At 44.0% G+C, this 13,175-nt stretch overlaps 1 protein-coding gene across 1 annotated transcript in view; it reads right to left on the reverse strand.

The window, feature by feature from the left end:
* Window positions 1–8,911: 8,911 nt before the first annotated feature.
* Window positions 8,912–13,175, reverse strand: part of LOC308284082 (ras-related protein Rab-40C) — a 34,863-nt gene continuing 30,599 nt past the window's right edge. The window contains exon 7 of the transcript XR_013961985.1: window positions 8,912–12,667. The gene's annotated coding sequence lies outside the window, so the exon portion shown is untranslated. The remainder of the gene's footprint in view (window positions 12,668–13,175) is intronic.

The following is a 13,175-nucleotide window of genomic DNA, read 5'->3' on the forward strand; positions in this document are numbered from 1 at the left end:
GCTTTAACAAACTACATTTATTTTGTTTACTTCCGGTCCCGACGTTACTTCTTCTTTTAGTTTCCGGCAAGCAGCACACTGACAAGTGTAATGCTGCCCCCCACAGGCGAGGGGTTAGCGCTTTACCCATGAAAACCTAGCCTCATCTCAGACTCAGAGAAACAGTCCACTCTGTCCTGCACTTATTTTCTGACTTGCGGTGGAAAGCTCTCCACCGGTGGATAGCTCTCCACCGTACACTCTGATACGGCCTTAACGTATTACTGCCCTCCACTGGTTTGGTGGTTTAAGGGTAGGTATGCAACAGGTTTATTCAGTTCTGTTGAGTGATTTCCAACGAGCGCTTTCTTCCAAACACCAAAAGTATGCCTACTGGGTAAAATGGGATACTCTTGATGTAAAATGAAAAAATTATAATACAAATAAAATAATAAAGAGGATAATCCAAGCTTTCCTTGCAGCTGCAATCTTGGTGAGATCATCGTCGTTTAATAGATAGCACTTTACTGTTCGGATGAAAGGGCTGTCAAGGGTTGGTATTGCAGCTCTAGATGCCAGATAGATAGCATTAGGAGGATAGTCAGGATACAGTATTGTCTATAATTATGTTCATTCATGAATCATTTGCATATTGTGACTCCACTCCCCACACAAAATGTAGCCTGGGCTGGCTTCCAATTTCGGGCTTTTGATCCGGTCGGGAGCGGAAGATCTCCTACGTTTTTCTTACTACACTTTGGCCGGAAACAACGACCGGAAACAGTTTTAACCCGTACTTGCGCATGCGCTAACTACATGGCTAACGACTTGCGCATGCGCTAACTGGGTTGAAACTGTTTCCGGTCGTTGTTTCCGGCCAAAGTGTAGTCCGTTTTGGACTACAGAAAAACGTAAGAGGTCTTCCTGTCTAGACCGGATCAAACGACCTGTTTAGTAAACGCAGACCAGGCTCTCTCTCGGGAGAAAGCCTGGTAGGCGAGGTTACACAAAATGTAGATGGCAGCATAATGATGATGAACACTACTGCATTGCAAAAATTACAATCAATATGATTGTGTACCATTCAATTTCTGCATGATGCATTTGCACAATAGAAACGTTTATTTTAAAAGGCATATTTATTACTGGATTTTTACTAATACCGAGTATTTATTTTAAATTAAGAAAAAGTTCTCCATCACCAAATAACTCTGGGAAAAGAGGTTCTTTCACTTTATTTTGAAAAGCCCACCGGAAGTGCAACGCCAGGACAACGGAAGCAAAAAAGACTCGTGTAACAGGAAAAAAAATCGTTGCTCTTGTTAGGTGTGATCAGAGCCTTTTAGATAGCAAACATGAGTAAAATTCGGCTCATTGTGAAGCAGTTTCTGTCTGCAGCTGCTGATGGGATCGTGGGAGCTGTTGAAAAGAGTACAGTGGAAGGTTTTCCGGTCCTTGTGGAGCAGTTTCTATCCGTGGCTGCGGAAGAGATCGTGGAAGCCGTAAAAATGATGGTCGCAGGCTACGAGGAAGAAATGTTCCAGACCAAACGAGAGATCAGTCGACAACGCAATATGCTCGATGCGCTTATACAACCCGAGATCAAGTTAGATAAAATATCCGGTATGTTAGAATGTAGGCCTATATGACTACTAAACCAAACAAAGGGCATTGCAGGCAGGTGTGTGTGTGTGTGTGTGTGTGTGTGTGTGTGTGTGTGTGTGTGTGTGTGTGTGTGCGTGCGCACGCAGAGGTGTAAAGTAACTAAGTAGATTTCAATACTGTACTTAAGTAAAATTGTGAGGTATTTGTACTTTACTTGAGTATTTCCAAATGTCATACTTTTACTTCTACTCAACTACATCTCGGATCCAAAAAAATGTACTTTTACGCCACTACATTTATTTGAAAACTTTAGTTACTGCTAGTTACTTTGCAGATATAAATTAAAATATTATAAAACCATGGCTATTTGAAAATGGACGGTCTACAAGCTCACAGGCTTTATCTCTTCAACCGTTTGTCGTACAGACTTGTGGATGGTGTCATTTGACTCAGAGTCCTTAAGCTTAATTGGCTTAACTTAGCCCCGCCCCCTCTTTTGATTGGCCGCAACCTTATTTGACTGTAACTCATCAACCGTTTGTCATACATAATTGTGGGTGGTGTCATTTGACTTAGCCCCGCCCCTCTTCTGATTGGCTGATATTCAATAGTGTAACCTTTCAACCGTTTGTCGTACAAACTTGTAGGTGGTGTCATTTGACTTGTTTCCTTATCCTTAATTGGTGTAACGTAGCCCCGCCCCCTCTTCTGATTGGCTGCTGCCCCGTGTGACGTGGGTAGAGCTGCGAGGGCCCGGTCATCGCTGCTCGCAGCTTTAATTATTCATGTTTTCATCATAATGGGGTGCCTGAATTATTTTATATATATATATATATATATATATATATATATAGAGAGAGAGAGAGAGAGAGAGAGAGAGGAAGGAAGGACACGTAACATTTTGAAGCAAGCAACCTTGAGCTGTGCCATATACTGATGTTGTTAAATGTTGTCTTCACTTCAGTTGAGCAGATGATCATAGAAGCTGATGAAGAGGTCCCTTCTCCAGGAGTCTCTGACGATGAGGACTGGAAGCCCTGGAGTGATGCTGCTCGAGACACAGAGAGTTACGAAAGTGAAGCTTCCCTAGACGTAGACAGTGACAGCAGTGAAGAATGGAGATATAGAACACAGACTGCAAAGAAACCGCGGAAGAAGAAAAAGCTAAAATCCGCCATCATCTGCAAGGTTTGTGGAACATCTTTTGACTCCAAAGACTCACTGGTGAATCATCTGGAAACGCACCCTAAAGATGTCTGCGGGCTGTGTGGGAGGCACTTTGAGACCGAGGAGGATTTTAAACTTCACCTGAAATCTCACATGAAAGAAGTGGTTTGTGATGTTTGTGGGAAATCCTTTGGCCACTCATGCAGTTTGGAGCTACATATGCGGACCCACACAGGGGAAAAGCCGTACCCCTGCAGTGTGTGTGGGAAATCCTTCAGCATTCGCCCAAACATGATACGACATCTCAGAATTCACACGGGGGAGAAACCATACTGCTGCAAAACTTGCAACAAATGCTTCGGCGATTACTCCGCGTTAAAACGTCACAAGTGTGACAAAACACTCGCCGGGACAAACACTCCTGCAGTCGACGGCGGCGGGGACGGTAACGCGGGGGTGTCGAACAAGCACGTAAAGCAACAGTTATGGAAAGTGTGCAAAGTGTGCGAGAAGAAGTTTCGCTCCATGGTGTCCTTCGTGAACCACGCCAAGACTCACACCGAGGACGTTTGCGGGGTCTGCGGGTCGCGATTCGACTCGGAGGAGAGCTTGAAGCTTCACCTGCAGACGCACGACGACAGAGTGAAAGTGTGTGAGATTTGTGGCAAGCAGAGCTCGGACATGGAAAGTCACATGAGGACTCACACGGGAGAAAAGCCGTTCCTGTGCAGCGTGTGTGGAAAATCCTTCAGCATCCGCCATAACATGATGAGACACCTCCGAATCCATACTGGGGAGAAACCATACCCCTGTACTTTCTGCAACAAAAACTTCATCGACGACACCGCGTTAAAACGTCACAAGTGTTTACAAGAAGAAACACTTGGCGTAACCAGTTACACCACCCTCGATGACGGGAAGGCTAATGATGCTGAGGCGAAGGACGGCACGGCACAAGTGGCGAACAAGCAGCAGTTTTTGAACGTGTGCAAAGTGTGTCAGAAGGAGTTTAGCTCCATGGTGACCTTCGTGAATCACGCCAAAACGCACACAGAGGACCTCCTCTGTGGGGTCTGCGGGACACGATTTGACTCTGGAGAAAGCCTGAGGTTTCATCTGAGAAGTCACATATCTTACAGGAAGGTTTGTAACATTTGTGGCAAGTGGTTTAGCTCCAACACGCATCTGGCAAATCACATTGTTAGTCACACTGGGGAACGACCGTTCAACTGCAGCGTGTGTGGCAAATCCTTCAGGTATCGCCAGAATATGAAAAGACACCTTAGGCGCCACTCCAGGGATGGGACCAGGCCTGGAACTTCGTCATTTACCCAAATGCCGCAGCACGACTGGTCTTCAACCAGACAAAATGCCACTGGCTCCCAGTCGCGGCCCGCACTGAATAAAAAAAACACTGATGCTGGCTTTCAAAGCAGCCAAACGTATGGCACCTCCATACCTCCAAAGCCTGATCAACCCCTACAACCCTACCCGTACAAAAAAAACACTGATGCTGGCTTTCAAAGCGGCCAAAGGTATGGCACCTCCATAACCCCAAAGCCTGATCAACCCCTACAACCCTACCCGTACAAAAAAAACACTGATGCTGGCTTTCAAAGCAGCCAAAGGTATGGCACCTCCATGCCTCCAAAGCCTGATCAACCCCTACAACCCCACCCGTACACTTAAGATCAGCTAACACAGGGACGATGACAGAACCCTCGCTAAAAACCCCAGGACAAAAATCCACTCGTCCTAGACAATTCGCCCTCCTGGCCCCCAAACTGTGGAATAAACTCCCTGTCGCACTTAGAACAATGGACTCACTCCCTAGCTTCCGCCGTGGCCTGAAGACCTACTTCTTCAGACTCCACCTAAGCCCATATACGGTATACCCCAATGGGGAGCGTGTCGCTGTTTCTACATGTCATCTTTTCGACAACCATACCTAACCCAAACCCTAACCCCCTCCGTAGGGTGAGGCGATATCCTGCCGACGCTCCATTGTCGAAATGTTGCGTTGTTGAAAGAGCGAGATTTCCCCACCCCAATGACCATACATGAAAGCTAGATAGCTTTTTCCTATTATAATTTTTGTTTCTTTCTCATTTTTATATAAAGCTTTTTTACTGATTAGGTGATCGGTCTACATTATGTTATTTTTTCTCTACATTGATATGTCTTTGCATTTGATGTATTCATCTTTATGTATTGATGCTTGTTGTATTGATGTTTTACCTTGCTTATTGTAAATCGCTCTGGATTAAGAGCGTCTGCTAAATGCCTAAATTGTAAATTGTAGGGGCAAGGCCACTTGGCCTTTGGGGTTGTCAATTTTTAAAGATTGTTGGGGCCTTTTCTTATGCCTTTATTGATAGGACAGTAGACTGACAGGAAATGGGGGTAGAGATGGGGAGTGAAACTTGGCTAAGCTCATCTGGATTGGGAATCGAACCGGAGCCGCCGCCAGGAAACCATGCCTAAGTGGTATGCGCCTGGACCAGTAGGCCAGCGGGCGCCCCGGGGTTGTCCATTTTTTTGAAGGCACAAAGGCCAAATGCCAGGGCAGGAGGGCCATCAAATAAACAATATTTTAGTCCATTGAAATAATTGATTGAATTTAAGGGTTAAGGATGTAATATTTTAAATGTAATGTGTACAGTAGACTATCTGCTGTGGAATAAATAATGCTCCATGCTCAGCTCTGCACAAATCAAAGTTACTGGATTTGTATACAAATTAGGGACACCAGTGTCTCAACAAGACCCTGTTGTCTACATGACAAGATAGAGACATTGGTGTCTAAATATTGAAAAGACTGAGACAGAGGAGACAGAAGTACAGGCTGAGCTGGGCTGGGGCATCAAGGCCAAACTGAGGGACAATTTCATGGCCTCCATGAAATTCCTGCCCTGGATGGGACGATGTGAAAATGTCATATCACGATTATTGTCACCAAAGAAATTGCAATTTACGATATTGTGATAATCAAAATATCACCCACATCCACATACCTTGGGGAACATTGTGACTCGTTGTGAGCTTGTAGATCTGCTATTTATTGGCAAAGATAATTGGTATTGAGTGAAAAGATATAAAGTGCGTTATTTCCAGCTATCTTTTACCAATGAGGGTTTAAATGGTACCGGATAATCGGATAACAGCTCGGCAAATAAAAGATGAATTGATCCCAGTGCACGACGGAGGATGATTTCACGATAAACTTAAATCTCCATATGATTATTGTGAGTGTTTTTTTATCACAATAAAAATAACGATTATCGTCCCATCCCTACTCCACACTGGCTAGAATCCAAGTGTTCACAACACAAACCCCTTGCTGTAACCACTCCTGCATTTGGTGATGGGGATGTTAATGCAGAGGTGGACATGAAGGTTACGGAATGTGTGTAAAGTGCGTGGGGACTGGAGAGGAATTTCACTCATGGCATTCCTTGTGAATTATTCCAAACCTCACACCTCTGTGGCCTCTGCGGGACATGTTTTGAGTCTGAGGAAGGTTTGGAGCTTAGCATAGGTAGTTTTGTTTGTTTTTGTTTGTTTAGGTAGTTTTAGTTACTTATTGGCCTTTTGTGTGTAAAGCTTAATTGTTTTCTTTTAATTTCAGTTAGCTAAAATGTATGTACTGTATATATCTATTTCTTTTATTCAAGTTATTGCTTTGTTTAGGGTTTCCTTTCCCTATTGAATCACAGTGTCTATGTGCAGAACACTATCGTGCATGTATTGAATGTAATTGCAAAAAAGAAAAAGAAAGTGAAGACTTTGTAAGCCAGATACTGTGCTCAGTTCAAGACCTTGTTAACTGAGCTCATTGGTATATTACATGCAGAGAAAGTTCACTATAACATGATGGACTGTATATTAGTAGTAAACTCATAGATATGAATTATGGCAATCCTTTTTGGATCACCTTGTCACCCGACCTGTTCAGCAACAAAACTCATAGTGTACCGTCCCATGTCTCACTGAGTCATTGATGGAAGTGGTGTGAGTGTGATGCCATATGGTGCTGTGTGCACTCTGTTGTAGCAGTATGGAGCCATATAGTCACTCTACCTTCAAGACATCAGTGTTATGCAGTTACAACTTTTTTCCTTTTTTTTTTTTAATAATGCCTTCTTTCTGTCCTTATTCTTTTTAAAGATTGTTTCTCTTTCTTTATAAGTATTAGATTCTGTATGTGTTGTGTCATGCTGTATTGTACTATGAAGAATCACAGTAAAATGATAGAATGGGGAAAAACGTGGAATTTGTTTTAATTGCATTAAATTGTGACATTATCAAAATATGAAACATCAGGTCATGAAGATGAATGAACAGAGGGGGGACATCAAAAACAGAGGCATAGCTTTTCTGTTCATTAACTGTGTGATGGAGCATAGCCAGGTGTACATCAGGTTCAGGTAAGAAATTGTTGATGCCGCATTGAATGGTTATTATTGTGAAAGAAGTAGATGCATGCAGTGTTGAAGGAGGAACTGAAGTTCTCCAAGAAAGCAGGTCCTGATATTTATAGTATTAGGTTCGTCTAGGTAATTTATCTTCAGGTATTTAAACTAGTCACCAGCACTTTCACCTAAAACATATTCGCCTAAACGTTTTTGGTCCTTTCGCCTGGCATTTTTGCCGCGGAGGAGAGTCTTTTCACCTATCTGAGCCATTTTGCCTACCCTCAATTCTGCTGTCAGACTGTCCATGTTTGCATATTATCCCTTTGTCACTTAAATATTATAGTGACTGTGACATATATATATATATAGCCTACAAAACTGTTCAATACTGCACCAATTGCCATGTCCATTGGTGTTGATAGTATCGGGACATTAATTAATTATTTGGACGCACCTGATTCCAATAGCTCTAATCTGTATCATGTGATTATTACTATGGAGTGCATAGGGTGGTCACCGTTTGACAGGTAACACCACTGTCACAGTCACTATAATATTTAAATGACAAAGGGATAATGCAAACATGGACAGTCTGACAGCAGAATTGAGGGTAGGCGAAATGGCTCAGACAGGTAGGTGAAAAGACTCCTCCACGGCGAAAATGCCAGGCGAAGGGACCAAATGCGTTTAGGCGAATTTCCCTGAGGGGTCCACCCTGTTCCCCAGGTTCTATGTTCCCCACTTACCCCCCAAAAAGGTTCTATGTTCCCCACCCACCCTCCCCACAAAAAGGTTCTATATTGCCCTCTCAACCAAAAACAGGATCTACTGTATTTTCCCCACAAAAAAATGTATGTTCCCCACTCAAATGCAGGAAATGGTGGGACATCTTGCCCAGGTGCCCAGATGTCTCCACCCCTAAGTGCCCACTCGTCCAAATGCCCACATGTCCCTCTTGGCCAGATGTCCAGGTGCCCACTCGTCCAGATGCCCAGACATAACAAAAGTATGGTGCCCAGATGTCCCTAGTGCCCCCTGTCCCACTAGTATTCGTAATCTCTCCCCATTATTGTGTGTTTTGAGTTGTTATTAATAATTATAAAGGAATGTTTCCTGCATTTTATGGATAAGTGGGGAACATAGAACCTATTGTAAGTTGAGCGGGGAACATAGAACCTTTTTTTGTGGGGGTAAGTGGGGAACATAGAACCTGGGGAACATAGGACCTTTTTTGGATAAGCGGGGAACATAGAACCTTTTTTGGGTGGGTAAATGGGGAACATAGAACCTGGGGAACATAGGTACGGTCCCTTGCCTGACACCCCAGAAGGCTAACAAAGGGTGAATTCTACAGCTCTGTGCATCAATCTCTGTCGTTTGTGTCTATGCACTTAAGATCCAGTAGGTGGCCCTCTTCACAAAGCAAATCACCCTAAAGCAAATGCAGTGCAAGCATGCTAAAGCAGTAAAGGATGGCATATCAAAATCAGTGATTCTCAAACCTTTCATGTCAAGGGCCCCCAAATAAGGAACCCCCAAACCATATGTGTGTGTTATTTTAACCAAACATGTTACAGTATATAAACTTGAAACGTATTTTGATGTTGTGTATAACCACTGGCCTTTATATCAAATACACCCTCAATCTAGATTTCTCCAGTGTCAAATTATGCAACATCTCCCTGAAACAACACGTGGCAAGTGCAGAAAAACGTACAGTCAGAGACACGCAGAGTTGATAACATTAACAGTTTTATTGTGAAAAAGTCTTCATACCCTAAGCAATGGTACTGTACAATCAATAATTTAAAAAAAATAAAAGAAAAAAATGTTCAGCTTGGTGTTTGAGGAACATTCACACACACAAACCCTCACTTTGCTTACTCAGCAGCTTCAATCACAAAAGAAACACCCCCAAAAATAGTGTTTACCAAGTCATTTTCACCATAATCTTTCCCCCCTTACACAAGCCAGTTATCATAGGTCATACCTATCAGGCTCCCAAAATCCACAACACAGTTACAAACACGCTCTCATCATTCTCTGCAAAACAATCCATCCTTTTTAACCACTTGAACCCTTACCCAGCATGCCTATTCTGGGGGCAACATTCGCCAGAAAAGCCGAGTAAAGTCGTAACCCAATTCCGTTTTACTTAGAATAGAGGGTTTAAGTGGTTAAACCCTGTCAACAGTTACAACGTGAAAACTCGTTTGACAGGTGGAGGATAAACTGACAAACTCTTCTAGGGTCCAACCCCCTCCCCCAAAGACAAACAGAAGAGGGTGTCGTAAAACACAATACAAATAAGGCTTGATGTATACTTCGTTACGCACGGTGTCGCACAAAGAAAACAGCAGATCTACAAGCCCACAGAACTTGCAGATGTAGTATTATTATTAGCTGCTGCTTTTGGCAAGTGACGCCGGCGCACAACTTAGAATGCATCAGGCTTAAGCTTTAAAATGAGGAACCGAAAAATTTATTTTCTACATCACATGTACTGAAAGGTCAGATGCACAACGCACAACATTAATTTAAAAAACAACGACCACCACCCACTGAAGTGGAGCTGTCCGCGCAGAGTGACAGCGGATTAAGAGACAGAGAGGCAGACCTCTTCTCAAAACGTCGGCTACGAGTTTTCTCAGTGTCCTTCGTTTCAGCATCTCGCTTGTTCGTCGTGCTCGTACAACAACACTGGTCTGCGGTGGTAACAAAAGCGTGTGCGTAAACAGTAGGGATGGAAGCGAGTGTGTGTGTATGTTTGTGTGTGTGTGTGAGAGATAGAGAGGGGGGGGGGGGGTAGAGGTAGAGGACTAAAGCACTACTCCATCACATATGCTCTGATGGTCGGGGGTTCCCTGCCGGCCTGTTTGGCAGGGAATTAAAACGTCCATTGACACCGCTCAGCCAATGCCTGCTTTACACATCTCCTCTCGTCCCAAACACGAGGACTGGCTCATTCCTATTGGCCGCGTTCGCGCGGCGGCCATTTGTTTTGCTCTTACGTCAAATGGCCCGGCGTGCGGTTAATTGTCCCACAAGGTGAGGTGGGGAATCGGACTTTCCCCAGTGACTGTAGCCAGAGAGAGAGCGAGCTAGAGAGAGACTGTCTAAAAGCGAGGAGGCTTCATTGGGTGAGTCAAGGCATCTTGAAAGTCTGGAGGTCAAAGGGCAGCTCCCTGAGATAAGAGAAGCGAGAGGGGGAACAGGAGGGGAGAAGAGTGTCCTTACCCTTTCCCAAAATAGCACAACTACTATTTTTGGCACGCGACACAGGACTAAATACAAATCGGGCTTAAGACGTCCCATTACATCACACTCCAAGGGAACAGCAGCAGCCCAAACTAAATTTTCAGAGATGTCGAGAGCGTCTTCCCCCCCCACCCCCCTCCCCCCACGCGGAATTGACAACAAGGTGCTGAGAAGATTTACTGAACCACGAAACCGTGACCTCGTTTTCATCTGCCGTCTTCAATTCATACCGATTCCACAAAAGATTGGGCATTCAGAGATTAGTTTGAATGTGCCCTCGAGATTTAGGGGGAATGTTGCGAATTGATTGCTAGCAGTGAAAGAGAGAGAGAGGAGGAATTTGCACTTCTGATAACAAGAGTTTATCTATGCTCATTTGAGAAAATGTTTAATCAGGAAATACCTGAGTTACACTTGGCTAAGTGTATTAAACATCTCTTTATTTTATATCTCCCAGAGCTAAGTTTGACATTGCTACAACTCATTTGTTCTCCTTAATGTTCACACCTGTTCAGCTAATAGGGCCGGCATGGCTTGTATTTAGTTGTTTTGTGAACCGAGCAGATATTTGACAAGGGCACAGTTCCTCTGAAGGCTGTTCCAAGGAGAAAGCCCAGGTGTCGTCTGGTGTAAACGGGAGAGAAAGGAAGCCAGCTGCAGGTAGTGACAGGAAAACATTGGTCAGATGATACCCAGGAGAGTAAGACTGATAAATAGAAATCTGGAGACCACAATAGCAGGCTTCGTACTTGCTGCTGGGGCGAGGAGAGAGAGGGGGAGTTGAGATGGACTGATAAAGCCCTCCAGAGATATATGAAAAGAGCATCTATAATTCAGCAGCTATGAATCATGGGGCAGCATGTGGAGATGGTGGGGTGGGGGGCTTGTGAGAGAATGGAGGGAGAGAGATGAAAGGCAGGACAGAGCATGGGGGGAGGGGTGTGGGGTGGGGTGTGTGCATGTATTCGTGAAGTGGGAAAACAGAGCCGATGTCGTGGATGAGGGCAGATCAATGCCTGGTTTATACATTAGTTGCACACCGAAAACAGACGATCTTAAAAGCTCACAGCGCATTGCAACGCGAGGCGCTGTGAGCTTGTAGATTGTCAGTTTTTGTTTGCGCGACACCCGCATGCAACAGAGTATAAATCAAAGCCTCAGTCTGAATAGATGTTGTGTCTTCACGTGCTTGGCACCCCGACGCCATCTGTTCCTGTAGGCTCATTCTAAATATGCTAAGCATGGGGCTGCTGAACTTTGACATTGACCTTTGGCCGATAAAAAAACAGCAACAACATAAAAATCAATAGCGCAGGCCTGGCAAGAACCCATCAGCGAAGTTTGATCCAAAAAGGATTAAAACACAGTTATGACTGTGGCAGACAGGATCGATTACAATGCAATACAAAAAATTAGCAAACGGGCGTAATATGAGGTGCTTCGGTGGGAACAAGCCCTGGGGAAATCAGGAGCCGGGATGAGAGAAGTGATGCCCGAGCAGACGGACGCGTAAAAAGCACACCGTTTCACTCTCTCTGAGCAAGTCACAATCTTAGCTTAATGCTGTCTCACACGGTGGTTCTCAACCTTTTCAGGCCGCGACCCCCAAAATAACCATATTTTAACTGGGACCCCCCCACCCTAAAAGGCATTACATTTTGTATATTCTCTCAAGAACAGCCTAACTGAGCTCGAGTTACAACTGAGCTCCAGTCAAGTGAAGAGGATCAACCTTTTCTTTGATGATGGCTAGCCAGATTGCAAGATTGAAGCCAGATTTTGTATAACACAGTTCTATTGTGAAAATAGCAGATCTGCATGCTCACAACGCCTCACATTGTGAGCATGTAGATCGGCTATTTTCACAATTTCCGCCTCAAATATTTGACAATTTGAGCAATGTTTAATTTGTCATTTTAAAAGTCTTCAAAAATCCTTAAAAATGTAGAATTTAGAAAACTTTAGAAATGTGCAGATACCCTCTATACACTTAAACTGAGAACCACTGCTCTAACAGAGCTTGTGCTTCTTTTTCGCGCCCCATCTATCTCTCCTCAGACTCCTCACTTTGGCACAGGTTATTCAGCTGGACGACGACCCAATGCTAGAAGCCATGCTTTTGTTTTCAAACAGCCAGGGATACCTGTGCTCTCCATCTCAAGAGCTTTTATGCATGCTGTAGGCCAAATACTGAACTGAAGGGATGGTAAACCTATTAGCACATGCTATGGATTTCATTCCTTCTTTTTGTGGGGTGTGGGAAGGGGGCTCGTTTACGGGTCAAAAGCAGCATCTTTGAGACCCAGGCTTGGCAAGTTAAGTGCTAGGACTGATGACTGATCTTAAAAGGCACAGGAAGGGACCCCCCACACAAAACATTTGTGCTGCGTGGAACAAGCACGATGCTTCGCCTGTCAGTTCTATAATAGTGGTTTGGGGGAGGGGGCTCCAGAGTTTTAGTTAATTAATATAGATACAGATGGCATCAAAATCAGGTGGAACCTCTTTACAATGCATTGGTTGCATCCCGAGGCCCCACCATAAAAGAATGGATAGATGTAGTAGATGATATCTATGTTATGGAGCAGATTACTTTCTCTCTCCGGCTGCAGAAAGAGAAGTTCATTAAGTTTTGTCTAATTCGTTTTAACTACCGTATGTGACTAAAAGAGGATTGAGTGACTAAAATGACTGTCGTTGTGAGGCATTGTGAGCTTTTTTCACCATATTTATCTGTGGAACCAAATCAAA

Source organism: Nannobrachium achirus (genome assembly GCF_963921795.1).
Source record: "Nannobrachium achirus genome assembly, chromosome: 4".
Classification (NCBI taxonomy): Eukaryota; Metazoa; Chordata; class Actinopteri; order Myctophiformes; family Myctophidae; genus Nannobrachium; species Nannobrachium achirus.